Below are 18664 nucleotides of genomic sequence, written 5' to 3'. Positions count from 1 at the left end.
CACCTGTAATGTGACATGAACCCAAGGTCCCGGTTGAGGCCCTCCCTATGGGTACCCATAGCTAAGTTCGGTACATGCACACATATATTTTGTGTGGTGAATTTGTACTTGCAGAGTTACATTGTGCTTTGCTCAAAAACTGCATACATTCATGAAGAGCTCTGAGCTCAAAAGCTGCATGAATTTATGTAAAACTCGGTTATCTCACTTTTTAGATTAGAATCAATCTAAACATCATGGCATAGACAGAGAACACAGGGGGCTAATACCTTCAACATATTGTCTAGCTATCACCATTGTTAACAGCTAATCCGAGAATGCAACTTTAAAAAAAAGGGTTTTGTGATTTACACATGAAAGAAGTGAAACTATCACTGTATTCTAACAGATGAAAGGCTTAACAGACAATCAATTTTTCAATGTATAATTTCAGTTACATCACATTGCAAATTATTGCTATACATTCTGTGTTACGATCGAAACCTCCACAATCACCTGATGAAGGAGCATCGCTCCGAAAGCTAGTGTGCTTCCAATTAAACCTGTTGGACTATAACCTGGTGTTGTGTGATTTTTAACTTTGGAAATCCATAATTTGATTAGAGATAGTCAGCATTGTAAGGGGCAGGTCATACCTCACAAGCCTTATTGAATGCTTTGAGGATGTGACAAAACACATTGATGAAGGTAGAGCAGTGGATGTGGCGTACATGGATTTTAGCAAGGTATTTGATAAGGTTCCCCATGCTGGGTTATTCAGAAAGTAGGAGAAAGTGAGGTCTGCAGATGCTGGAGATCAGAGCTGAAAATGTGTTGCTGGAAAAGCGCAGCAGGTCAGAAAATAAGGTGGTAAGGGAAACAGGGACATTTGGCTGTCTGGATACAGAATTGGGTAAAAACAAGGACTGCAGATGCTGGAAATCAGAGTCTAGATTAGAGTGGTGCTGGAAAAGCACAGCAGGTCAGGCAGCATCCGAGGAGCAGTAAAATCAACGTTTCGGGCAAAAGCCCTTCATCAGCTCTATTCCTGATAAAGTACTTTTGCCAGAAACGTCGATTTTCCTGCTCCTCGGATGCTACCTGACCTGCTGTGCTTTTCCAGCACCACTCTAACCTAGACTCTGAATACAGAATTGGCTCGCCCATAGAAGAAAGAGGGTGATAGTAGATGGAAAGGATTCAGCCTGGAGCTCAATGACCAGTGGTGTTCCACAGGGATGTGTTCTGGAACCTCTGTTGTTTGTGATTTTTATAAATGACTTGGATGAGGAAATGGAAGGGTGGGTTAGTAAGTTTGCCAATGACACCAAGGTTGGTGGAGTGGTGGATAGTGTGCAGGGCTGTTGGAGGTTGCAACAGGTCATTGACAGGATGCAGATCTGGGCTGAGAAATGACAGACGGAATTCAATCTGGACAAGTGTGAAGTGATTAATTTTTGAAGGTTGAATTTGAATTGCAGATTACAGGATTAAAAGCAGGTTTCTTAGCAATGTGGAGTGACAGAGGGATCTTGGGGTCCATGTCCATAGATCCCTCAAAGTTGCCAATTAATTTGATAGGATTGTTAAGAAGGTGTATCGTGCGTTGGCTTTCATTAGCGGGGGAATTGAGTTTATGCGCCGTGAGGCTTCACTGCACCTTTATGGAGCCCTGGTTAAACCACACTCAGGAGAAAGTGAGGTCTGCAGATGCTGGAGATCAAAGTTGAAACTTTATTGCTGGAACAGCACAGCAGGTCAGGCAGCATCCAGGGAACAGGAGATTCGACGTTTCGGGCACAGGCCCTTCTTCAGGAACCACACTCAGAATACTATGTTCAGTTCTAGTCACCTCATTATAGGAAGAATGTGGAAGCTTTAGAGAGGGCACAGAGGAGATTTGCTAGGATGCTGCGTGGACTTGAGGGCATTTCTTACAAAGAAAGGTTAAGGGAGCCAAGGCTTTTCTCATTGAAATGAAGAAGGGTGAGAGGCAACTTAATAGAGGTGCACTAGATGATGAGAGGCATAAATAAATTCTATAGTCAGAGACTTTTTCCCAGGGCAAAAATAGCTGTCATGAAGGGGCATAATTTTAAGGTGATTGAAGGGAAGTTTAGGGGAGATGTCAGAGGTAGGTTCTTTGCACAGAGTGGTGGGTGTGTGGAATAGACTATTCGCGATGATAGTAGAGTCAGGTACCTTTTTAAGTGACTCTTGGATAGCACATGGATGATGGTAAAATGTAGAGATGTTGGCTAGTTTGATCTTAGACAGGATAAAAGGTCGGCACAACATCAAGGACCGAAAGGCCCGTACTGTGCTGTACTGTTCTATGTTCTAAGTTGCTGACGCACTCCAAAGTGCAACGGAATAGCACAGATGTGGACAGGATTTGTGACATGATGGTGCAGACAGGCTGGCATGGGTTGTGTGTAGCTGTACCACTGGAGCATGAACTGTGGTGTTGATGCCAAGTGACAAACTTAAGGACCAAGTGGCAAGCTGGAATTGCTGGCTACCAGCTCTGATTTTCACATTGGGAATTCTCAGCATCTTGTTTCTGTCCAGTGCATGGTAGAGTATAAACCTGTATATATGAACCTGATACTGTGAGTAACAGTGCTAATCAGGTTGATAATGTCCGAAAATTCTCAATACTAGGCCTCTCGTGGCTCAGTAGCGAGAATCTCATCTCAATGTCTTAAACCATGTTGGCAAATGTTCCCAAAGTCAAGAAAGATCTCGCTGGACTTCTCATGCGATAAACAATTCAATCAGTTATCTACCACATTCATTCGAGGTCTGCATCCCTTGCACTTAAGGAAGCAGAGATGGAAACCAAGGTGAGAGTGAATAATGGTTATAATTGGGTCTAGGGTATCCAGGTTGTAGGTGAGGGCATGGTTGAGAAGGTCAGAAGCCGCAGAGATAATGTGGTAAGTGAATTATCAAGGGAAAGCCAGTTGGTGGTTATAAAGGTGCAGTTGTAATTTCATTCAGAGAGAAATTTTCCCAAGGCAAACACAGAAACTTTGGAGTGACAGGGAAGATGTAGGAAAATAATAAAGCTTCATCTGTGATTAACTGGAGTTTAATGAGGCCTGCAAGGTAGTGACATCAGGTCATGAATTTAATACAGGGTAGGGATTTTATGTGACAGGAGACTTAGGATAAGAAGGAATGAACTCAGAAGAGAAAGAGCACAATAGAGCTGGAGGTTGAAGTCGCTGAAACTGCTCCGTGCAGAAGCTAAGGGAGGAAACCAGTGACAGTTTCTTTGCAAGAAAGGTTTTTGGTTCTTGGTGAACAGTAGTGGGTTTTAAATGGGAGATAGGACCAGGTGAGATGCCCAAAGGAGCAAACATTTCCAGGTAAGTCGGGCAGACTGTGGTGTGATCTTTTGATATGCTGTGCAGTGTTTTGGCTGTGCAAGGTGGAAAAAGATGCAGTCAGGCAGAAAGGTTTCACTTAGAGGCAGTGCCTTCACCCCTCTGCCAGGTTTCTATTAAAGCTATGTTGTTGATGCAGTCATCTGTAACAAACTGATAGATGCTGACAACATTGTTAACAAATGAATGGACATTCTGAACCAAGATGGGAAGAAGGATGGTGAGAGCTGATTCACTGGTAGTGACACAGTGTAGAAGATCAATAGAGATGGGGAATAAGTTGGCAGGAAAGAAATTGTCTGGCTTATCCCACAGTGAAAATGATAGACACAAGAACAATGAGATTATTGAAAGCAGTAGTTAGGGTTGTTGATGCTTGTATAGAGGTTGGGAAAAGTGCATTAAATGTCCCTTGGGAGAATGTCAAAAGAGACATAGACAGATGTATGGGTTACATAAGTACCATGGTAACCTGTCTCTTCTCCTGACTTCATTCTTCCAAACTTTTGGAAGAGACTCCTTCTCCTAGCAAGGGCTTAGACTTCATGACCTCTTTGGGAGTAAAGCGTGAAGTCGAGACATGTCACAGAACAATTCTGTAGTGTTAGGCTCAAAAATTATATCTTCAAACCAGTTCATTAAGGGTGAATGGTTAAGGGTTAATTTGATATGACAATGAGCAATTGAAATGAAAAATAAGCCCATTTTGGCTGGGAGCTAAGTGTATAGCCTTGACTGTCTGTGGGAACCATTTTTATGTAGTTAAGGCAGAGCCAATGGAAATCTTTTCAACTCATTTTCTGTGAATGGAATGTTTGGAAAAACATTGGAAGTACTACAAAATATGACACAGCACATATCAAGAATAGTATTAATGTCAGGGAATCTGTCCCACTTATGGGATTTTCACCATCAGACTTGAGTTCATGAGACCAGTGCTATGGAATCTGAGATAGAGTTCCAAGTGCCAGAAGACCCCAATGGCCAGCAAGTAAATGTCTGAAATGTTTTAAGCTAATAAACTCGCTCATTAGTTTGTACATAATTAAACTGGATTAATCTAATAAATTTGCATTATTTTCAAGCGCACAAGTCTACTTGTACTCATTTTGATTAAACTTTTAAAAACTCATAAGGCATTTTCAGTTAACAATACAAATTCACACAACATTTCTGAGCAGGATCTGAGGCAGTGGAAAATGAGGCCCAAGATATCATTTACTGATAGGCAAATCCATGTTCTAGCTCTGCTCAAGACATAAGTGTCAGAGGCCCACCCTACAGGAAGAAGACTCGTTAATGTGCATCAACATTCCCCAAATTTGTTAACAGCATATGTGAGAAAATCAGGGAGCTCCATTCCTGGTCAATAGCATTACCAGTCCACTATGCAACATAAAGTCTGTTTATACTGCAGATAGTGTTCTGATTAAGCTTGAGAAAAATAAAGTAAGAAAAATTCATTTTACATTTTTTAAAAATCCCAAATTTGTTTTTAATTTTGTAGGGTGTAATTTTCTAAGAACTGACATAAAAAGTCAATACAGTAGATTGTCATAGAGTCATAGAGATGTACAGTACAGAAATAGACCCTTCGGTCCAATGCATCCATACTGACCAGATAGCCGAACCTAATCTAGTCCCATTTACCAGCACTTGGCCCATATCCCTCTAAACCCAACTTATTCATATATCCATCCAAGATGCCTTTTAAATGTTGTAATTGTACCACCCTCCACCACTTCTGGCAGTTCATTCTACACATGCACTACCCTCTCTGTGAAAATATTGCCCCTAGGTCTCTTTTATATCTTTCCTCTCTCACCCTAAACCTATATCCTCTAGTTCTGGACTCCCTCATCCCAGGGAAAAGACCTTGGCAGTGGGCGGCACGGTGGCACAGTGGTTAGCACTGCTGCCTCATAGCGCCAGAGACCCAGGTTCAGTTCCCGCCTCCGGCGACTGTCTGTGTGGAGTTTGCACGTTGCCTGCGTGGGTTTCCTCCGGGTGCTCCGGTTTCCTCCCACAGTCCAAAGATGGGCAGGTCAGGTGAATTGGCCATGCTAAATTGCCCGTAGTGTTAGGTAAGGGGTAAATGTAGGGGTGTGGGTGGGTTGCGCTTCGGTGGGTCGGTGTGGACTTGTTGGGCCGAAGGGCCTGTTTCCACACTGTAATGTAATCTAAAAAAATCTAAAACCTTGTCTATTTACCCTATACATGCTCTTCATGATTTTATAAACCTCTATAAGGTCACCTCCAACACGCCAGGGAAAACGGCCCAAGCCAATTCATCCTCGTCCTATAGCTCAAATTCTCCAACCCTGGCAACATCCTTGTAAATCTTTTCTGAACTCTTTCAAGTTTCACAACTTTCTTCCGATGGGATGGAGACCAGAATTGCTCGCAATATTCCAAAAGTGGCCTAACCAATGTCCTATAAAGCCACAACATGACCTCCCAACTCCTATACTCAATGCTCAAAACTGTTATAATATAAATTAGCCTTGGATAGATCTCATCATATTATGCATACATCTATTTGCTTATTGATTTAATTTAAAAGAAAATACTTAGGGAATTGATGCTCTATCCTGAAACCAATACTACCCCTACTTAGGACCTGATTATTACTATCTTAATATGTCAAATTAATAATGCATAATGTAAAAACAGAAGTGAAGGTCATGTAGGAAGAGATGTGATGGCCTTTCAGCTAAGCTTAAAAGCCTGGACATTATAATGTGAGTTTGTGAGATGACACCTGGTGGGTTGAGCTCAGTGCATATCTTATGGAACCACATCTTGTGTAAAATCAATGTTGCCCATGAGTACATTGGTTCATTTAATTTTTAATAAACCTTTATATGCTTGACTGAATGTTGAACTCACTCTTGGCATACAGATGCAAGACTGCCTCCTTCGCCTACAAAATTGCAAAGTTCATATTCCTAACAAGAGAGTCTTTGCAAAGAGATCTATGTCATGAGCTTTGATTAAAGCTCAGACTGGTGTAACACAAGCTATCCATTCTTAAGTATCCTGCAGCCTCAAAAAGCTGTTACCATCTCCTTGGAGACTGATAACATTTAAAAAGATCTTTGAATTCCAGCGAGTGACTAAAAAAACTCACACAATCGCATTTAAAGTTTAAAGAACTTTATTGTAAGAAGCAAACTAAAATCAACATTGACTAACATTATATTTATATGTAACATAATTTAACTGCTGAAAATATGAGCTGTTGCATTTTGGTAATATAAACAAGGGCAGGACTTATACAATTAATGGTAGGTAGTGTTGTAGAACAGAGAGACCTAGCGGGTCAGTTACATAATTCTTTGAAATTTGTGTCACAGCTAAATAGGGTGGTTAACAAGGCATTTAGCACACTTGCCTTCATTGCTCAGACCATTGAGTATAGGAGTTGAGGCACCATTTTGAGGTTATACAGAATGTTGGTGAGGGCCCTTCTTGAGGACTGTGTGCAGCTCCAGTTGCCCAGTTATAGGAAAGTATTATTAAATTGGAGAGGGTTCAGAAAAGATTTATCAAGATGTTGCCGGGAATGAAGCATTTGAGATATGAAAATAAAAACTGGAAAGACTGGGACTTTTTCACTGGAACATTGGAGGTTGATGGAATAGAACCAGTCTGTCGATGAATTCCACAGTTTTGCAATACAGCCCTCTCAGTGTCATGTGTGTACAATCAATGGGACAGCGTAGATGGGGAAGCCAGTTATGTTCCTGAATCCTACTGCCCAGGCTGCAGCACTGACTTCAACATCAGGAAACAAAATGAGCCAGTGAGATCATGCACAGATGGTGATGGTCACTGTCCTGATGCGTCAGTGGGTGTATGACTGAGAAATCCCACACAGGTCACTCATCACTGCCTGGAAGCAGCCAGTCACATGGAAGTTCAGACAAGTTGTCCCCTTTGCAGCCACTGAGAGAGGATGGTCTCTGCAGTCCTCAGAAGCTATTCTGGTATCCGTCATAATTCTATCACCATGTCCCAGGACATACGGAGCTCATTGCCATTGCTCCTTGCTCATCCCGACAAAACAGAATTGGGAGTGAAAAGCTCTGGTTCTCCCGGGAACATTAAGTATCCTGAGGAGCCCTACAGCAGTGAGCTCTCTCAGCTGGGTGCTCCTCATCCTCTGTAACAGCCTGCTCCTGTTCCTGGACTTACCCTAAGTTCTAGTCTTGCTGCCTGGCCTATTTCCTTCTTAGGAAGTAGCCACAACAACTAGCATCTCACCAGTAGCTGGATGCAGGATTCAGTGGAAATGGCTTATGTTTGGAACACAATGAGCAAACCAGGTTCATAGCTCTGAGAACAGTCAGTAGTTGGCATGTCCTGCAATAGAGGGCTTTACATACTTCTCCATACAGCAAGATGAACACCACCTGATAACAAGGACCATGTCTCCAACATCCATTCAGCTTAAGCCTCCCCATGGGCATCTACTGGTGAAGGTACTGTGCCACCTGAGTGACCAGAACATTACATCAAAAAGGAACTGCCAGATGTGCTCCAAACCCCTCCCAACCCAGTCCCACATCAAGCATGAAACTTATCTTTGCATTCAGAATATTCCATTGTAATAATTACATCACAAATAATATAGCAATTTTCTCCACCTCACACAGCAAACTTAGAAGTTGCAAAGGTGATGTGTTGTACTGAACCAGAATTTGATCTTTTTTTAGTCATTTTTTAGTAATTTCAGCAGCAATGAAATGCCATGTTCAATTTGCAAGTACCAGTGGCATGGTGCAAATCACCACGGACTGGCATTTGAATCCAAAGAACATTCACTCTGCATGCATTGCAGATGAATGATGCAAAGGTTGCAAATTAAATGTAGCTGCAGTTTGCACAAATACATGCTTCATGTGTTTGCTCCTACAATAAGCTAGACATGGATGCCTGCTTTTGCTTAAAAACTGACATGGATTCTATCCACCTTGGGTGTTGTCCCTGCCACTTTCCAGTTGACGTTAGCGACTAGTGAATGACATGTGATGACAGGGAATGCACCTCACAGTAGATACCATCAGCACTGGTTTCAGCCTGATAACAAGGTGCCGTCCCAGAATATCCATGTTTTCTTTCACCTCACTGTACCTGAATACCTCAATTCCACAACCAAATAACCACCTCAACATGGAAACCCACCACATTGAATACTGGCTCCAACTATCTTCCCAGCCCCCTAAGCCCTATCATTACATTCTGCTGATTTCTCACTCTGGTCCTCTCTAGACGCCCTGTGGATTTCTGGGTGGTGGTCACTGCCAATAACACCCTCTCTCATAATCACCATACCTTGGTATTCAAAAGCATTACCATTGCTAAATTCTCCACTATTAAGATCCTTGGGATTACCATTGACCAGAAACTCAACTGGACTCACCACACAAACACAGTGGCTACAAGAGCCAGTCAGAGGCTAGGAATACTGTGGAAAGTAAATCACCTCCTGACTCTCCAAAGCCTGTCCACTATCTGCAAGGCGCAAGTCAGGAGTGTGAAGGAAAACACTCACATAGATGGGCAGGTGCAGCCCCAACAACACTCAAACAGCTTAAGACCATCCAGGACAAAGCATCCATTTGATTGAGACTACATCTGTAAGCACCACTCCCTCCATCACTGACGCTGTGTAACCACATAGTATACTATCTACAAGATGCACTACAAAAATTCATCAAAGATCCTTAGATAGCACTTTCCAAACCCACAACCACTTCCATTGAGATGACAAGGGTAGCAGACACATGGAAACATCACCACCTGCATATTCACATCCAAGCCACTCATCATCCTGACAAGGAAATATATTGCCGTTCCTTCACTGTCACTTGACCAAACTCCTGGAATTCCCTCCCGAAGAGCATTGTGAGTCAACTGCAACAGTTCAAGATGACAGCTCATCACAACTTCCTCAAGGGCAACTAGGCATGGACAATAAATGTTGGCTAGCCAATGGCACCCTACCCCATGAGTGAATTTTTTAAAAAAACATTATAAATTGAACAGGATACAGTTGTGAGGGGTTAAACATGTAACAATGAAAAATGTGCTCTCAACCTGTGCATCTGCTGTCATCTTCCTGTCACTGGGTTTTATGGTGATAAAGTGTCCCACTGTGGTGAGGTGGGGAACATCATGAACACATTTAGATTCGGCTCATACTCGGCACTTGAGAGCCTGTTCTTCATTTAACAGTTGTTGCACAGGACTCACAGAGATTAAGGAGCCCAGCATTGAAAAAGAGGCAGGGTTTGCCAGTAAGTGCCTTTTACAATACTCCTATGGGCTACAAAGAGGAAAGGCCTTTCCCTGACTTTTCAAGAAAGCCTTCAGTCTCACTTCTACTGATTCTCACTTTCCCCCTTCCTGCACTCCACTCTAACTCTCTTTCTCTGACTCACCGACCTCCACCAAGTAGTTTACCATGATTCCTTCTAACCCCATTTTTAAAAGCTCTGATCTCTGCCTTCACTCCCACCCTTTGACCCCAATTGCCAGGGTGTATCCCCAAAGATTCTTGGCTACATCCTCCAATTGCTAGTTTTTTTCTGCCTGGTAACTAGCCAGCCTGCAGGAAACAGAAGGAAAACATTATAAGGTTCTGCTATTAGATTTGGCTGTGCATCCACATCCTCAGCATCAATACATTCTCCGGCTATTTTCGCTCTGTCAAGAGGGCAGTAAATATTGTGTTAATGTTTCCAATGATTGAGGGACCTATAATGAAAAGACAGGCATGTAGGATTAAATGTAAGTGATTTGTAATGGAGAGCAGGAGGGTTTTTCTTTGTACACAGATGTTTGTAAGACTGCAGAAAGCACCAGCCATGTTAGTTACTTTTATTTAGAGTCATAGAGTCATAGAGATGTACAGCACAGAAACAGACCTTCGGTCCAACCCGTCCATGCCGACCAGATATCCCAACCCAATTTAGTCCCACCTGCCACCACCCGGCCAATATCCCCCCAAACTCTTCCTATTCATATACCCATCCAAATGCCTCTTAAATGTTGCAATTGTACCAGCCTTTACCACATCCTCTGGCAGTTCATTTCATACACATACCACCCTCTGCGTGAAAACGTTGCCCCTTAGGTCTCTTTTATATCTTTCCTCTCTCACCCTAAACCTATGCCTTCTAGTTCTGGACTCCCTGACCCCAGGGAAAAGACTTTGTCTATTTATCCTATCCATGCACCTCATAATTTTGTAAACCTCTATAAGGTCACCCCTCAGCCTCCGACGCTCCAGGGAAAACAGCCCCAGTCTGTTCAGCCTCTCCCTATAGCTCAGATCCTCCAACCCTGGCATCATCCTTGTAAATCTTTTCTGAACCCTTTCAGGTTTCACAACATCTTTCCGATAGGAAGGAGACCAGAATTGCATGCAATATTCTAACAGTGGCCTAACCAAAGTCCTGTACAGCTGCAACATGACCTCCCAACTCCTGTACTCAATACTCTGACCAATAAAGGAAAGTATACCAAATGCCTTCTTCACTATCCTATCTACCTGCGACTCCACTTTCAAAGAGCTCTGAACCTGCATTCCAAGGTCTCTTTGTTCAGCAACACTCTCTAGGACCTTACCATTAAGTGTATAAGTCCTGCTAAGATTTGCTTTCCCAAAATGCAGCACCTTGCATTTATCTGAATTAAACTCCATCTGCCACTTCTCAGCCCATTGGCCCATCTGGTCCAGATCCTGTTGTAATCTGAGGTAACCCTCTTCTCTGTCCACTATACCTCCAATTTTGGTGTCATTTGCAAACTTACTAACTTTACCTCTTATGCTCGCATCCAAATCAATGTAAATGACAAAAAGTAGAGGGCCCAGCACCGATTCTTGTGGCACTCCACTGGTCCCAGGCCTCCAGTCTGAAAAATAACCCTCCACCACCACTCTCTGTCTTCTACCTTTGAGCTAGTTCTGTATCCAAATGACTAGTTCTCCCTGTATTTGTTCATAGGATGTGAATATCACTGGTTAGGCCAACATTATTATCCATCTTTAATTTCCCTGGAGAAGGTGGTGATAGCTGCCTTCTTGACTCACAGCAATCCTTGGGGTAGAGGAGCAGCCATAATTTTGTTAGGAAAGGATTCTATGATTTAACACAGTGACACAAGAGGAACGGTAGTATAGTTGCAAGTCAGGATGGTGAGTGGCTTGGAGGGGAACAATTAAATAATGGTCGTGGGTTTGGAAGGTGCTGTTTAAGGATTTTTGACAAATTTCTGCAGTGCATCTTGAGGATATTAAACACTGCTGTTACTGTGTATCAATGGTGAAAGGAGTGAATATTGGAGGTGGTGGATAGGGTGCAATTAAGCGAGCTGATTTGTCCTGGATAGTGTCAAAATTCTTGAGTGTTGTTGCAGCTGCATCCATCTAGGTAAGCAGGGACTATTCCATCACACTCTTGACTTGTGCCCTAGATGGTGGATAGACTTTGGAGAGCCAGGAGCTGAGTTACTCATTGCAGTGTTCCTATCCTCTAATTGGTCTTATAGCCATTGTATTTATATGGCGAGTCCAATTGAGTTTCTGATCAATGGTAACCCTCAGGATGTTCATAGTGGGAATTCAGTGATAGTAACTGCATGGAATGTCATGGGTTGGTCACTAGACTGTCTCTTACTGGAACTGGTCATTGCCTGAAGGTGTTTTCAGAAGGTCTTTGATAAGGCGCTGCTAAATAAGATAAGAGTCTATGTCGTTAGGAGCAAAGTACTGGCTGAAAAGAGGATTGGCTGACTGGCAGAAGGCAGAGAGTAGGGATAAGGGGGTCTTTTTTGGGATGGCAACCAGTGACTACTGTAGTTGCACAGGGGTCTATGTTGGGACCAAGCTATTCATGTAATACATTAATAATCTGGACAGATGAACTTTAAGGCATTGTTGTTACAATTGCAGATAACATAAATATAGGTAGAGGGAGTGGAGAGGCTGCAGAAGGACTTGCTCAGGCTAAGAGATTGGGCAAAGAAGTGGCAGATGGAACACAATATGGGAAAGTATGAAGTTATGAAGCTTGGTAGGCAGAAGAGACGCCTGGACTGTTTTCTAAATGGGGAAAAGATTTGTAAATGTGAAACATAAATGGACTTGGGAATCCTAAAATTCTATTAAGATTAACATGCAGGTTTAGTTAGGAAGGCAAATGCAGTGTTAGCATTCATTGGGAGAGGACAAGAATACAAAAACAGACATATTACTCTATATTCTGGTGAGGCAGTAGAAAGCTCTGGCCAGACCACATTTGGAATATTGTGAGCAGTTTTGGGCCCCATATCTAAGAAAGGATGTGATGGCATTGGAGGGATGCAGAGGAAGTTTACAAGAATTATCCAGAGTGAAGAGCTTGTCATTTGAGGAGTGTTTGAGGAGTCTGGGTCTGTACGCAATGGGTTTAGAAGGATAGGGGTAATCTGATTGACACAGAATATTGAGAGGCCTGGATAGAATGGATGTGGAGAGATGTTTCCACTGGTAGGAAAGACTAGAATCAGAGGTACGGCCTCAGACTGAAGGAACGACCCTTTTAGTTCAGAGATAAGGTGGAATTTCTTCAGCCAGGGAGTGATTAATCTGTGGAACTCATTGTTGCAGAAGGCTGTGGAGGCCAAGTCATTGACTGTATATAAGTCAAAGACAGATATGTTCTTGATTGGTAAGGGAATCAAGGGTTATTTGGAGAAGGCAGGAGAATGTGGTTGAAACATGTGATCAAATGGCAGAGCAGACTTGATAGGCCGAATGGCCCAATTCTGCTCTAATGTCTTATGGCCTTATGGCCTGGTATATGTTTCTTGTAAATGTTACTTGCCACATGTCAGCCCAAGCTTAGATATTGTCCACATTTGTTGTATTTGAACATGGACTACTTCAGTATCTGAGGAGATGCAAATGGTGCTGAACATTGTGCAATCATCATAAGATCAGAAGTGGGGATGTTTGCTGGAGGGAACATCGTTGATGAAGCAAGTGAAGATGGTTGGGCCTTCGACACTACCCTGAAGAACTCCTGCACAGATGTCTTGGAGCTGAGATGACTGACGTCCAACAATCATAACCATCTTACTATGCACCAGGAATGATTCCAACCAGCAGAGCTCTCTCCTTGATTCCCATGAATTCCAATTTTGATCGCATCACCAGACTCAAAATATTAACTCGGTTTTCTTCTCACAGATGCTGCCAGACCTGCAGAATTTTTGCAGCAAATTCTGTTTTTATTTCAGATCTCCAGCATTTACAGCTCTTTATTTTCTCTATGTTTAATGAAATTATTCAAAGGAGGTAAGTAAGTTAGAGAGGCATAGAGGTATAGCATTGGAGTCCCAAAGGCTAAGGCCTCAGGCTACAAATGACACTGGCAGCAATGGCAATGTAATTAAAATCTGAAATCTTCAAATGTTCAGAATAAGATGAGTGCAGATACATTGGGAAATGTAGGACTGCAGTGAATTACAGGGGTAGGGAAAAGCAAGGGCATAAAGACGTTCAAAAACAAGGATAGGAATTTTAAAAATCAACTTGACTTGGAGCCAATGGTGGTTAGCAAATATTTAGATGTTATTAGGGGGTGTGAACAATATGATTTAAGACATAAGCATCAGAATTTCAGAACTGAGATGGTAGAATTTGAGAAATCACTCTGGAATGCATTGCAATATTCAAGACTAGAGGTTAAAAAGTATGAATGAGGGTTTCACCAGCTGATGGGTTGAGACAAGGCAAATTCAGACAATAGTACAGAAGCTGAAATAAGCTGTTTTCATTATGGGTCGAGAGTGTGGTGCTAGAAAAGCACAGCAGGTCAGGCAGTATCAGAGAAGCAGGAGAATCAACATTTCAGACATTCAGGAATTCCTGATGAAGGGTTTATGCCTGAAACGTCAATTGGCCTGCTCCTCAGATGCTGCCTGACCTGCTGTGTTTTTCCAGCATCACACTCTCCACTCTGATTTCCAGCATCTGCAGTCTTCACTTTCTCCCTGTTTTCACAATGGTTCTGATATATGGTCAGAAGCCTACCCCAGAGTCAAATATGACAACAAGATTATGAATAGTTAGAAAGTTATTCATAATTTGAAGATTGACCCATATTTTGAACTGCAATCTCTATCTTACAGCAATATACATAAAGGTTTGCATATGAATGAACATGGAAAAGCATTTAATAAATAAGCAGAATTACTTTTATTTTCAGTTCTGAGAGTACCACATCAAAATTTGACAGGCCTTTTTGGTCTGAATTTGTGCCATTGTATTCAAATTTGCATTATATAAATTGAAAGTAAGGTTGTGCACTTTTATTTTCTTTTTTTTTCTTTTTCTTTTCTTTCTTTTTTCTTTATTTTCTTATTTTTTTTGCTAACCCCCACACTACGGCCTAACTGCGGTAGTGCTTATTTTTTTCCCCAGCACCCATGGTGTGAGTGTGCAGGTGTGATACACAGTGATAGACACAAGGTGCATGAATCTTGATTCAATTTCCACCACCAGGAAGATAGGAAAACACCCGAGTGGCCAGTGACAAGCAGTGCCCTTCACAAAAGGGCAATGCTGTGTGATCAAACAGTGAAGGGAGGGGCAGGGATTAAATCAAAATAGAGTTGTAGGGGAAATAATGCACTCCACTCCCTGCGGCACCCACCTCTCCCTGAACAACTCCAGGGTGTTGGTGGAGACCACGTGCTCCTTCTCCAAGGACACCCGGGCCCTAACGTAACCGCGGAAGAGGGACAGGCAGTCGGCCCTAACAACCACCTCCATGGCCCACTGCCTGGACCTGTTTATGGCCAGTTTGCCCATGCCCATGAGCAGACCCACGAGGAGGTCTTCAGACCTGCCCTTCCTCCTCCGTACCGGGTGCCTGAAGATCAGGAGCGTGGGACTGAAGTAGTTGTGCACTTTTATTTTGCTGCAGCATAATTATAAAATTAAGTCTAATTAACAGATTGACATAATATGATTAGGCTAACAAGTAGAAATGGTCAGAGTCAAAATGTAATATTATTATCTGAGATGTACCTCTCTGAATTCTTAAGGGGGATGTCAATGCTTCCTCCCATCTGCCTGTATCCTCTGGATATATTTGTAATTTTCCCTCCTGTTATTTAACTGTGTTTTATGATAGTCGTACAATCGAAAAACAAAAACAGAAATTACTGGAAAAACTCAACAGGTCTGGCAGCATCTGTGGAGAGAAATCAGAGTTAATCTTTCAGGTCATGACCCTTCCTCAGAACTTTGATCTAGAATTAGATGAACAAACATTTTGAAACTTGTGCTTCTTGAGTTATTATTTGTGAAGAAGCATTATTGCACATTTATTGCAACTGACCTTTTTGGTTACAATCAACTCAAATGTCTCAGTTTTGTTTATTCCCAATTATACTTGAGTGGTTTATTAATTCCTATTAACATAGCCATTTCTTCAATTTTCCAGAAATCTGCATATTCTGCCTCTGTTTGCAAATTGCTGTGCTATTTGAGAGCTTTCATGGCTCATCCAACACTAAAAAAACATATTGTCTGTCAGCATGGAAATAGTGGAGTAATGAGAGCTGATGAAAAGATAGAGCTAGGTGCCATCACCACACATATGGAAGCTAATTCAATAATACCTTTTATTAACTTTGCCATGCAGGTATCGTAAAAGCTCAAGATGTATTTCTTCAGAGGTGAGAGGTTGTTCTGATTGTGATTTAGAGAGGTGAGAGCAAAGCAAGAGAAAGCCTTCCTCCAGAAAGCAATACAGCAGCATATCAAATACTGCAAGATATTGAAGGAGGGTGTGGACAGATCATACACTATAGACACAGTCACAGACAACGTTAGTTGTGACTTTGATTAGAGCATAAAGTGGAGATAGGAGAAAAATTAAAGAAATGTGAAGATTTAGGGCTGTGGATTGTGAAACCTGGGGGGATGATTGATTTAGTGAGTAAAGGAAGGGGAAATGTGGCAGACACAGCTAAACTGCTTATTTCAGTCTTACTGACAAGCAAATTCATCAGTTTTTCACATATATCGTTTAAATGGAAGCAAAGTGAACAATGATTTGATGAGGTGGTTGGTAGTGAAGAAATGAAGTCAGGATTTACTTTTGTTCTCCAGGATGATAATGGAGCAGATTTGGCAGAGGATACTGTGGCCTGATAGCCTTTATTAAGATCCAACCATATCTTTTAATGATTGACTAAACTAGGTGTGTGCCAGATACATGATAGAGCCATCTACATGGGCCAGAGGGGCAAGACAATCAGGACAGGGGAAAGGAAGTGACTTGCTGTAACAAAGGTGGGGGTGCGGGAATTTTTGAGGAAACCAACATCTGTAAAAGTATCATGGTATATGGAGAATCAAAGATTTTGTCATTGACAGTTTGCAAATGTAATTGTAATTAATTTGAATGAGAGTTTTTTAAAGGGGCAGAAACAAAAGGTGTTGGTTTGGAAGGACATATTGGAGGTATTGTTGTTGAGGCCTGTGACAAAGTGACCAGAGATGGTCTTGTCTGTTGTACTGACATGGCAAATAAAATGCCGCAAGATGTATCAAATTTGTCAGCCAATGAAATTGAATATGCACATTTAAAGAGGTGAAAGATTGAGCTGATAAATGGGCAATGAAATCAGAGTAGATTTAGCAGCAATTCAGCTTAAGCGGGAGCAGAGTCAACTGGTATATTGCAGTTGAGAACAGGCCTTCTCAGTAACAGCAGCTGTTTCAACATGTACATTGATTGCAATGCTGCTCTACCTCACCACAGTGTCTCTTGACCACTTGACTATCTCTTACGTGTCACACAGCTTGTCAGAGGTTCAGTCGTGAATAAGCAAACATTTCCTCCGCATAAATATTGGAATACAGAAAACCATTGTCTTTCATCCCATGCACCAGCAAAGGGCATAACCGACAGTATTGAAGACCAGAGAAGGCTCCAGAGATGAAATGAGGTGCGACCATGAAGTACTTGAAGACAATAATTTAAAATGTAATATTTTGGGGGATGGGAAGCCAACATTAACTAGCTGAAACATGGATGGTGGGGGAATAAAATTTAATGTGGAACAGGACATGAGGAACTGAGCTTTTGACAAGAAGTTGATATAATAGGTGGAGGATGGAAATACAGCAGGGAAATGGTTCAAGAAATCAGTTCTATACTGTATCATGGACCAGCATTTCAACAGCAGGGAAGGAGGTATGGAAATGAAGCAGGCAGAGTTATGAAAGTAGAAATAGTATTGGTGATACAATAATGGTGTTGAAGCTTACCTATAGGTCAAATTTGGGGTGGCATGGTGGCTCAGTGGCTCCAAATCAGTGGTTAGCACTGTTGCCTCACAGCGCCAGGCACCTGGGTTCGATTCCCACCTCAGGTGACTGTGTGGAGTTTGCACATTCCCCCCATGTCTACGTGGGTTTCCTCCCACAATCACAAAGATGTGCAGGTCAGGTGAATTGGCCATGCTTAATTGCCCATGGTGTTAGGTGCATTAGTCAGGGGTAAATATAGGGAAGGGAAATGGGTTACTCTTTGGAGGCTCATTGTGGACTTGTTGGGCCAAATGGCCTGTTTCTATACTGTAGGGAATCTAATCTAGTCGGAAAAAAATGGGGCAAATGGGAAGTCCAGATTCTGCAAGTTTCAGAAAGAGGAGGTCGATTAGCATTGGGCGGAGTGCCGGTTTGTCAATACCGTAAACATACCTGGAGAAAACAAACAGCAGCAAACACGCTTTGACTGGAAATGATGGCACCAGCGCTGACCATTCGGTTTTAGCAAACGATGTTCAGAAGGGCCTCCTGTTGAAGATCACATCATTCAGATATTTTAATTGTAGGAACTCTGAACTTTCTCATTACTACAGGCATGGCACATTAATGCAGCAACCCTAAACCGCTGAATGCGTAGGGGAACACAAAAGGACCATTCAGCAACATTTGTAATATACATACATATTTTTTCAATTTGAGAAAACATGATAAAATTATATCCAGTTGTTTATTCAATTTTCGTCGACTCCCATTAACGGCGTAAACCAGATACTAATCGGTTTGAATTCAGTTTTTGACTCTGCATTTGTTGAATGTTGTACCTACTTACAGTCTTAAGTTACAGCTGTCATTTGAACGTTTTAAGTGAAACGACCGTGGTGATGAAAGTACGTTCAAAATGAAATTGGCAGGTTCACAATTGCCGAATAATAGTGGCCTCATGGTGCAATAC

The 18664-nt window shown here is 42.1% G+C and overlaps 1 long non-coding RNA gene across 1 annotated transcript in view; it reads right to left on the bottom strand.

Moving 5' to 3' along the window:
• The window catches only part of LOC148148308 (uncharacterized), a 44669-nt gene extending 26488 nt beyond the window's left edge, over window positions 1–18181 (bottom strand). The window contains exon 1 of the long non-coding RNA XR_015759023.1: window positions 18145–18181. This is a non-coding gene — a long non-coding RNA (uncharacterized LOC148148308). The remainder of the gene's footprint in view (window positions 1–18144) is intronic.
• Between the last annotated feature and the right edge of the window lie 483 nt (window positions 18182–18664).

The sequence above is a fragment of the Chiloscyllium plagiosum genome, unplaced genomic scaffold, assembly GCF_037043375.1.
Source record: "Chiloscyllium plagiosum isolate Xiang-an unplaced genomic scaffold, Cpla_swu_hap1 HiC_scaffold_13, whole genome shotgun sequence".
Lineage (NCBI taxonomy): Eukaryota > Metazoa > Chordata > Chondrichthyes > Orectolobiformes > Hemiscylliidae > Chiloscyllium > Chiloscyllium plagiosum.
Note: the sequence above shows the minus strand (reverse complement) of the source record. Positions and strands in the feature narration are given on the sequence as shown.